Genomic DNA, 11,225 nt, shown 5'->3' on the forward strand with positions numbered 1-11,225 from the left:
GGACAAAACCCATAGATTCTCTTGTAGTTGTCTCCATTAAGCACCTGCATAATAATAGCCTAAAAAATTATTCATTTTCATGCAGTTAAACCACATTAGGCTACATACTATGACAAACACCTTTTATTCCTCTTACCAAGCATAATATAACTAAAAATTTGAATTAATGCAAGAGAAGGATAGTTTTAAGGTTGGAGGATGGCATATTAATCTTCAAAATTTACCTATTTATGGGACTCATAATCACCCCCATGTTGAAGGTGTTTCTCATCCTCTAAGCAACTCAGTCATCCATGTGTAGCTCCTTCATGGTCTTGGTGGCCTCCTTGACATATCGAGGCTCCTCAGATGGTTTTCCCTCTTGGGGATAAAAACATCCATATCTCTCTATTTCTGTCCATTCCTTCTGCTCTACTGCTTCATCTCTTCCTTCTTGTAAGCCTACTAGCAAGGGTGGACTGAGCTTGAGTCCTATCCACTTGATTTTCATCCTCTACATGATCCTCTTGTATAATGGTTTTCTCTCCAAGGCATTCCTTATCCTTTCAGGAGAGTGATATTCTATGATTTGTAGACTGTGGGGTAAGGCATGCCATCTCCTCTGGAAATCTTGCAGACTTTATGTTCCCAACAACCTGAATGTGTCTTCAAAGTGTAGAATGGCTTGCTCTTGGGTAGCAAGGTATTTAGGTGCTAAAGCAACATCATTGGAGATGAGGCCATGATTGCTAATGACAACCCTTGGGCTCACTAGCTCTGCCCTGATATACAATGGTTCCTTTTCTTCCTTTGTCATTACCCTTTTCACTTCCTCAACTCTTGTCTCCTCATGAGTCATCCAAGATGCTAAGGCCATCAACTGCATATCTCCCAATCTTGAATTGGGATCCCAAAAATTCATATTTGTCAAAGTGAGGTTGTGCATGTAAAATTTAGCCAATTTTGCTTTGTCTTCCATGTTAGCTTGGCTGCAAAATTCAATGAATTGTTTGTAATCTTGAAAGGGCATAGATCCATGTTGTGCCAAAGTTTTGATTTGGAACTGCAACCATTGTTCTTTGAGAAAGAGGGCATAAGACTTTGATGGTTGTCTGCATTGCAGTGCTTCCATGGAGAGACTTGCCATGGTGGAAAGTTGTGTTTCTTTCTCCTGCAACCTCTCTCTTAACCTCATATTTTCTTCTTGTAGTTTCTCCCTCATTATAGACTCTCTCATTCTCAACTCACTTAATTCTTTTCTCATTTCAGTGACCTTTTCTTCCATGAGGCATACATCCTCTAGCTTCTTAGATTTAGTAATTTTCATCCACCTCTAGGTTCTACCTCTCTCAGTCTCCAGCTCATAAAGGAGTGGAATTGCAATTTTTTCAGGAATAATCCTCCCTCCTTCAATGAATTTGTAGTAGGATCTCAAGCTAGGTTGTGGGCTAGGTTCTTAGAGCTCTTGTAGATCATTTCCAACAGACTTTAAGGTGGTGGCTACCTCTTGTGAGTCTTTCTTGGGATCCTATAGCCTCCTCTGTCTTGCTTGTAGCAAAATCTTCCCCTCCTATAGCAAACCACGATCCTCCTATAGACTCTCTTTTTCCTCTTCCTCAAAGGAAAATTGTGTCCTTGGATTATTCAAGGTGATAGACCTTGTGGTAGGCCTACTCATAGGTGTTATGGGTGACTTGGTTTTGGTTTTAGGAGGGGTGACCTCCTCAGTTTTTCCCTCACTAAGTCCTATTTCTTTGTTTTTTCTTGGTGACCCGTTAATAATTATAGGAAACATTATAGGAGTTTGTGGCTTTCCTTGTCTAATTTTAGTGATCTTCCTAGTTCTGAAATAAATTTTACTTTGTATTGATTGCTTCCTCTTGGGCTTGATAGGAGTGCCCAATGTAGCTAAGGTGCAACTACTTCCTGTTCGGTGTCTTTTGTTCCTTGGGGTGGAAATTAGGGGAATTTTGAGGTCTAAAATGGGCCTCCTAAGGAAATTATAAAATAATAGTGGAAATAATAAAATAATATTAGATTACATCATGAAAGTTTAGAGGGAAAAAGTAAAAACTATTTTTTTAACTCATATTTTCAACTTATCTCCCTATGGGTTTACTCAAATTTTGAGTGGCAACACACGTTGGATGTAGAATTTGATTCCTCATCCAAGGAGTACCCATGTTTCATACTTTTGATGGACCCTACTACACAAAAAATGAGAAATACATGAAAAACGTGATTGCAATCACGTTTTTTCATGTATTTCTCATTTTTCATGTAGCAGGTTCCATCGAAAGTATGCAACATGGGTACTCCTTGGATGAGAAATTAAATTTTACATCCAACGAGTTCTCCTACTCGAAATGTGAGTAAAACCTTAGGGAGATAAGATGAAAATGCGAGATGAAAAAGTAGTTTTATTATTTTATTATTTTGTAATCCTTTTACTTTTTTACTCCAAAAATGGTGAATCATCCCCCATGGTTGACATCATCATATTGAATCCTATTGGTTCTTATAAAGTTTATTTTCATTGTACATTTTTCTTAGGGGGCCCATTTTAGACCTCAAAATTCCCTTAATGGAAGTCTTCTCAGGGCTTATTCTTTCTTCTCCTCCTCTTCTCCTTTCATCTATGCTTCTCCTTCCTCTATCTCTGCTGCCTCTTTTTCCTCTATTTTTCCTCCTTCTTCTTTTGTTCTTGCTACTTCTTCCTCCTATGTCTTTCTTTATTCTTCTTCTGATTTTGCTACCTCTTCATCCTCTGTCTTTTATCCTTCTCATTCCTAGAGGCAAGGTGGTCACTCTGCTGATAGTTTCTAGACTAAGAGAAATGGCCAACCCCATGACAATAGTTGTGGAACTATCTTCCCCTTGAGAGTGAAATTCCATGGAAAATTCACAACCAAGATCATCATCATACCCTTTTAGTAGCTCAAAGAAAACCAACCACTGGTGGTTTATGAAGATGTCAACTATAGGAGGGTGTTGGTGAATTCTCCTGTTGTGTGAAGGTTCCAATCTGTTAAATCCCCCCCACCCCACCCTCGCCTCATATCTTCTCTACCACTCCTTGATGCTATGTAGATGTGGAATCCAAAAATTCAAGTAGTCTCAGTGGTGAAATAGTGGCACAATGCTTGGTGATAGTGAGGAATAAGGGTGCTCAAATTTATATCCACCAAGCTATTTATTTTATCTTAACCACAACAACTTACAAAAGGATCCATTGTTGATCAATTAATTGTTATAGGCTCTTAATTTCAGCAGACTGTCCATGAAATTGGGTGTAGAAATAAAGAAGTAGGGCATCACTTACTTCTTATTAGAGAAATTTTGGGTGTGCATGAAGGTTTTGAGACAATATCGAGCCACTATGACTCCTTTTCCTCCTCTCAATTCCTCTTGTAGCTCCTATCGGCCTCCTGTAGAAATTGCAGGCCTACCTGTAGCTTTCTCCTATAGCACTGTGCATGTAAGGGTTTGAAACTCCTCTATGGAACTCTAGCTGCTCGAAGCACTAGCTCATCCTTCCTCTATCGGTTTTTGGAATGAGTGATGGTGCAAATGAAGTCGAGCCAACACATAATATCCTTTTTTGGTAAAATCTTGGAGCATTATAATGGATTGGAATTAACACAAGTTTCCTCTTTTGGACTGTTGTCCCCACAAACTGTAATCATCTCTCCCATCTTGTGATTATCACCCCACTCTTCGAGGACAAGACTTTGTTTTGAGTTGAAATTTCCACATTGCATGGGTTACTTAACCCACACTTGAGTTGACTAGTCAAGGGTGGCCAAGTTCATTGGCCACCTCTAGCCTATTAAAACACCTTTTCTCACTTAAAACACATTTTTGTCATTTTTATGTATAGGGAGGAGGTTAGGGTTTCCATACCTAAACCTACCTATGAATCAAATTGTTGTAGATATTTTCATGCTGGAGCTGGACCATACATCATTATGATCAAGGGAGTTAACCTCTTTAACTTATTTCTTGTGCATGTCTTCATTTTTTATGCTAGTTTGACTGTTGTTGTTGTTGTTGTGTGTTTACAAGTGCCTCTTCTGATATCCAAGTTGTTGTTGGTGGTGGAAATCCTCACTGACAATGAGGCGTCTCTTCAGAGCTGCAAACAAAAATTCATCATCCCTTCTGGTGGTGGAAAAGAACATGATATCAATGATTATTGTGTGGATGTACAAGATGCTATAGGAGGAGTTTCTTCTTGTAGCAGTCTTTTGTTCTCCCCTTGAAGACTTCATTTTCCATGAGGGAGATGATGGATATGATGATAAGATATGAGGATAGGGTTAGAGTCATGGAGAAGTAGTGTAGGCACTGTAGAGATAGAAAATGGTAGCTTCTATTTTTTTTTTTTTTTCCTTTTCTCTGAAGGTAGGGAAAAGTGGAGTATTTTGAGCAATGTTTTGGTAAAATGAGTGGATGGATGATGGATGGGTGATGGAAAAGTCATAGGGGGGCTTATTTATCATTTCTCAGAGTTAATATGGTATTTTGGATTATTTTCCTCCTTGAATATCCCTCCTGTAGCTCCACAAGCTCCTCCTGTAGCATTACAGGACCTTCCTATAACAATACAAGTCATTCCAATAGCATCACAAAGAGGAGGTGAATTTCAAATTTCTTGATGATGGGATGGTGGAGAGAGATGGTAATGTGAATGGAGAGGATGGACATGAGTTGTATGGATAGAGGAATGGATTGTAGCTTGTAGATCTTGGCATGTAGCCATGAAATATGCCACTCTGTATAACTATGCAAAACAAAAGAAAGGTTACAAATATGATATAAGCTCCTTCCTTATTCTCTTTTTCTCTCTTTTTTTATTTCTTTTTATTTTTCTTAAGACACACAAGTTTCCTTAGAGGAGGTTTACAACCTGCATGTCTACCCTAGGTGCCTCAAGGGAGGTTTTCACTTGGGGATCTTTATTATTTTTTTCTCTTTTCTTTGCTCCTTGTCTACCTTGGAGAGGTTTTCAACCTTGGAGTTTGCCTCATATGCCTCATAGAGGTTTTCATCTAGGCCTTTTATTTTTAATTTTTAATTTTATTTTTTATTTTTATTTTTAAATTTCTAAGAGTGTTGTGGACTGGAAGCTATAAAACTCCCAATCACATTCAATTCTTCGCTGAATAGACTGATAAATTCCTCCTTGGACATATGTATTCTATATAACTTCAACCTATAACCATTTACAAGCAAGGGAATGCCTTCCTCATCAATGATTCTGATATGGATATACCCATTTTCATTACACTTTTCCACTAGGTATGGGCCCAACCATCTTGTCATTAACTTCCCTTTAAAATATTTGAACATAGAATCATATAACAAGGCCTAATCCCCTTCTTGAAGAGTATTTTACTTGATATGCTTGGCATGTAAGAGCTTCCTTTGCAGTTGTATGACTTTAGAGTTTAAGAGAGCTTGCATTCTAAACTCATCTAAGCCATTCAACTGGAGCAACCTTTCTTGATATGCTATGGTGACATCTAAGTCCAACTGAGCTTCCATTCTCAAAGTGTTATATTCAAAATCAATAGAAAGTAGATCTTTATTCCCATAAACCAAATCATATGGAGTGAACCCAGTGGTGGTTTTCAAAGTGGCATTGTAGGCCCAAGTGACCTCTACTAGTCTATCTTCCCGATCTTTCCTACTGCTATTAATAACCTTTGTGAGAAAGATCTCCAGTGCTATGTTTGTGACCTCTACTTTCCCATTTTCTTGAGGATCATAGGTAGTGGATGTCTTATGCTTTATATGGTGCTTCCTCATGAGATCCTCAATCAAATTGGATGTGAATTGTGCTTTGTGATTAGTGACTACCTCCCTTGGATACCCAAACTTATATAATATGTTTTCTCTTAAAAATTATGCCACTTTATGCTCAATTGTTTCTTTGACTACCTTTGTCTCAGCCCACTTTATCAAGTAATTAAGTGCACACAATGATGTACTTTTTCTCCCTGATGGTGGATCAATTGGCCCAATGATATCCATCTAAGGCCACTTGAGGCTGTAGGGTCATTTCAACCTTGGGTGTGGGTTTACCCATCCTTTGGAACTGATCACATCTAGTGATATATCTCCTTTCATCTTGATGCAACGTGGGCCAATAGTAACCAACCTATAAAAATTTAAATGTTGTCCTTTCTGCAGTAAAATCACCTCCACAAGGACCATCATGACATGCTGAGAGGATGTCAAATACCTCCTCCTTTCTTACACATCTCCTCAAGATTTGATCTGGCCCCAATCTAAAAAGATTTCCCACAATCCAAGTAAAAGGAGAGCTTTTTCTTACAATCTTGCTTTTCTCGCTGGATGATAGATTAGGAGGGAACCTCCCAACAACCAAGTAGTTTGATATGTCATCAACCAAGGAGAAAGAATTTAGATGGAAAAGTGGTGCTCATCTAGTAGTTGACCATCCACCATCTCTTCATTACCTGCAGGCAAGATTACCCTAGACAAAAAATCTGCAACCACATTTTCTTTTCTAGGTTTCCCAATAATAGTCAAATCAAATTGTTGTAACAATAACAACCACCTAATTATCCTTGCTTTAACATCAATCTTGTTCATCAAATATTTAATGTTTTCATGATCAGTATGAACAAAAGTTTGGTACCCAGTGATATAGTGCCTAAATTTGTTTAAAGAATGCACTACAACTAAGAGCTCTTTTTCAGTGACAGTGTAATTCAGCTCATCCTTAGAAATATCTTACCAATGAAGTAAATAACATAAGGAAACTTATCCTATACTTTTCCTAAGTTTCCCCCGACAACTTTATCTGATGCATCAGTATGGATATGGAAAGGCAATTCCTAGTTGGGACCTCTTAGGATGGGTGCAATGGTCAACTTTTCTTTCAACACTTCAAGGGCCTCTTGACAACTACTGGTCCAATAGAAATCTAAATCTTTTGCAAGTAAACCAAACAAATGTTAAGCCACTTTACTAAAGTCTTGGATGAATATCCTATAATACCCTGATAGTCCCAAGAAGATCCTGAGATCCCTTTGCTTCTAAGGGGTAGGGACGCTTTTGATGATGGAAATTTTGTTTGGGTCTACCTGTATCCCTTCCATGGAGATGGAATGGCCAAGGAAAATCCCCTCATTCATCAAAAACTCACATTTCTTAGGGCTTACAGAGAGATTCATTTCAATGAATTTTTTCAAAACCTTGCATAGATTAGAGAGAGCTTCATGGAAGTCACATCCATAAGGAGTGAAATCATATGTGCATATTTCAACAGAATCATGAACCAATTCAGTAAAAATACTCAAAACTACCCTCTAGAAAGTAGTAGGGGCATTGTACAAACCAAATGGAAGAACTCTATAAGAAAAGGTACCCCAAGGACATGTGAATGTGGTCTTGTCTTGGTCTTCAGGGATAATCTGGATTTGATTGTATCCACTAAATCCATCCAAGAAGGAGAATAATTTCTTCCCTGCAAGGCCATCTAGGACTTGGTCAATGAAGGGCAAGGGAAAATGGTCCTTCTTTGTAGCCTTGTTGAGCTCCTGGTAATCCACACAAATTCTCCACTTCCCATTCTTCTTAGGAACTAACACAAGAGGTGACACCCACTCACCATATGAAATAGGGTATATGAACCCTGCATCCAGTAGTTTTTGTAGTTCTTCTTTCACAATGTCCTTAAGAGTTGGGTTCATCCTCCTCTGGCGTTGGTGCACATGCCAAAAGCATCTAGGTGTTGCCTCAACACTTTGCACAATTGTTCTTCCTGTCTTCCCGAGAGAGAAGGGTTGATATTTAAGGTTCTGGATGGGCCAAAATCTGCAATATTGACATGGTCTTGACTTAATTCAATAGGGCATAAACCTACTCAAGGATTTCTATCATATTCTTTCATCAAATCATCAATGGGCATGGGAGTGGGAGGTTGATTCTGAAGGATATGGCCAATGAGATCATCTTCATCAGGTTTCCTCCCTCCTATAATGATGTTTAGAGTGCATATTGGGTGGGGTGTGGTGTGATACAATTCATCTTCTTCCTCCTCTTCTAACCACAAGGGTAAGTCATGCTCAATAGAAGGCTGAGCAAGAGGATACAATACCAACTATTTAGACAAATTTCCATTCTTAATGGTCATGTTCCCAACCCTACAACTAATGTAAGCATCAACAGTGGATAACCATGGCCTTCCCAAGATGAGGGGATAGCCACTAAAATTGGTTTTGGGCTGGAGAACCAGAACATTCGTTTGATATTCCAAAGAGTCAATGAAGACCATAACATCTTCAAAAACTCCCTGAGGAGCTACTATGGATATGTCTGCAAGATGCAGCACTATGGTGGTATTTCTTAAATCCCCTTGGAGGTTTAGCTTTAGCATGGTTTCCTTAGTCATCACATTGATTAAAACCCCAAGATCAATTAGGGTTTTAGGGACTATAAGGCCATCAATGTGCACATCTACTAAAAGGCTTCCATCGTCTACATATTATGGGAAGATCACCCTCCCAAGCATCAAATCAGATAATTTCCCAATAACATTTATGGTGGGGGTGTCTCTTTTTATTCTCGTAGGATTTTTGAAACATTTCTCCTTGATGAGCTTATTATAGATGGGAACATCTTTAATAGCCCAGAGAAGGGGTATTTTAACACACAAATTTTACAATTCTTCCAAAATTTCAATCTCTTTTAGGGGTGTGTTGGTTAGGGTAGATCAACTTCTCAGGAAAAGGAGGTGGATTGACTTGAGGAACACTCTCTTCCTTCTCTCCTTCAATCTCTTTAGGTGGAGAAGGTGGGTGGTTATCTGGAAGAACTCTCCTAGAACGAAGGTTGATCTCCTGGATTTCCACATCATAAGCAGGATAAGGTATCTCTCCACTATATAATTTTTGTACTTGCTTGTTGTTCGGGTTCGAATTTGGTTTAGTAGGAATTTGAGGTTGCTTAGGTGGAGTAGGATGAGTGAGTTGTGGATGAGGTTGGGGTGGAGGTAGTAAAGTAAGAGGTTGGTTAAATTGAGGTCACCACCCTTGTGATGGGTTGCCCCATTGAGAAGATTGGGGTGGATATGGCTGAAAAGGATGGTTGACAGGTTGAGGAGGATATGGATGAGAATAAGGCCAATAAGGAGGTGTGGACCAAGATGGGTGAGTGGAAGAGTACCAAGGTTGCAAGGGTGTATTCTGATTTGGATTATAATAAGAGTAGTGTGTGCCTTGCATGCCCTTTTGATATGGCCGAGGTCCTTGAGGTCTTCTTCGATTGATGAAATAAAGTTGCTATGACCCCCCTTCTTCTCCTTGATATACAATTTTTAGTCCTGGCAAAGAAGGGCACTTGTTTGTAGCATTATTTTCTTCATAGTCTAGGTAGACCTCTATGAAATTTAATGGGCACTGTTACACTAAAAAATGTCACCTTGACTACTTACAGTTAGTATGGCTCAAATCAACAGTCATGCTACCCTCTTAGGCAAGTCTCATGCGTCTATTATCCATCTCAAACTCAAAGAAGAGAGAAAGTCTTGTAAAAACTATGTTTATCTCTGGGGTCGCAGGTTCTCTCTAGCCTTACCTGCGGGGACGCTGACCATGTTCACAAAATCTGCGTCCATGGACGCTCTGTATGTTAAGGGACAGGTGCGTCCCTCTGTAAAAGGCAAAATGCGCGAGTTTTATCTTTAAAAAGTTACTTGTGGTTACTTCTAGAACATTCTAGAGGTCGGTTTGATGAAATGGATGCGCCTCCAGTTGGTTCATGTATCTCTATTAAGGGGGAACTTATCCCATCAATAAGGGAGCTATCCCACCCATAGAGGGGGATGATCCCATTGATAGTGGACCTGAATAACCTCTTTACAGCACTATAAATAAAGACATTGAGCCAGAGGGAGAAGAGGTTGGAGCTATACATTTTCTTTGGGTAAATGCTGCAGGATTTAGGTCTTCCATTAGAGCCTTTGTGAGGAGAGATTGTCTTTACTTGATTCTACTTGGAAGAGGGTGAGCTTTGTCAAAGTAGAGGAAAACCCTTGATGGACCCTGGGAGGAACTTGCACAACACCAAGGCCAGGTTGTAAGAGTTTCTTTGTTCGTTATTAATACAAACTGGTTTATTTTTCTCAATAGCTTGTGTTAATGAGTTATTTCATGTGTTCCTTGGTCTGCATGTTGAATATATGTTTTATTATATGAAATGCAAGTGCTTGGTAATTGTTTGATTGTTTGTGGTTGCAGGAATTGACTTGAAGGAGGAGCTCATCCGGATCGTCAAGAACGGGCTTCAACAACAGCGTTTTGGAATAAGGTAAGCCTAAACACTTGTAGTTTTCATGTTGTAAAAGGTGTATTTAGAGAAAGATCACTCCATTTTGTCTTGTTTGTCATTAGAACGTCTTAGACTTCTAGGAAGGTCAGTCGTGTCCGCACCCTTGACAAATTCCGTGTGACAAATTGGCGACTCCGCTGGGGAATCCATTAATGAGAGAGTCTTTTCCTTTATATGAACTTTGCTTTGAGAAAATCATTTTTATTTTCTGGTTTTTGACTGTGAGAATTAGTATTTGGGTGGCTTAGCTTTAGATTTCGTTAGATTTGGTTTTTCTTCATTTTTTCAGCAGGACGCACTCTCTGAGTACTGCACAGTGCGTCTTTGGACGCGCTGTTGCCGTTTGCACAGAGCGGGGCCGCACCTGTGACAACGGGTTGCCTGCGTCTTCCTGTAAAACTTAAGAAAATTCCATTTTTTGCTTTAATTGCTTTTAGATTTTGATTTTTCCTTGTATTTTCTGCCCAGATCCTTTAGTACCCTGTCAAGAATTTTCACCTGAACTTGTTTTGTGAGCTTTGAGTGTTTTAGTGGTTTTCAACGAAGTTTAGACCTAGGGTTTGATTTTTGGATAGGTTTTGTAGTGACTTTGATAGTAGAAAGTTGTCCAACCTTAGATCTCTCTGGTTAGTCAACCTTCTTAGAAGTCGGGCCTGTCGTAAAGTCTCCTTGTGTGAGCAGCTTGCCATTTAAGTTGTTTTGGGTCAAATTTCGAATTGCTTGTTTATAAAGTATTGATTTCCATTTTACAAAAAGAACAAAAAGATTAGAGTTTTGTTTTGACTAGTTTTTGGTTCTGCAATAAACTAGTCCTTGATTTGATTGTGATCAAGTAAAACACCTTAGAAATAATCATTGTTAGTTTTGGCCTCGTTAAGATTGCT

Source organism: Pinus tabuliformis, chromosome 5_1, assembly GCF_031772625.1.
Source record: "Pinus tabuliformis cultivar Carrire ecotype Pingquan chromosome 5_1, CPIR1, whole genome shotgun sequence".
NCBI lineage: Eukaryota > Viridiplantae > Streptophyta > Pinopsida > Pinales > Pinaceae > Pinus > Pinus tabuliformis.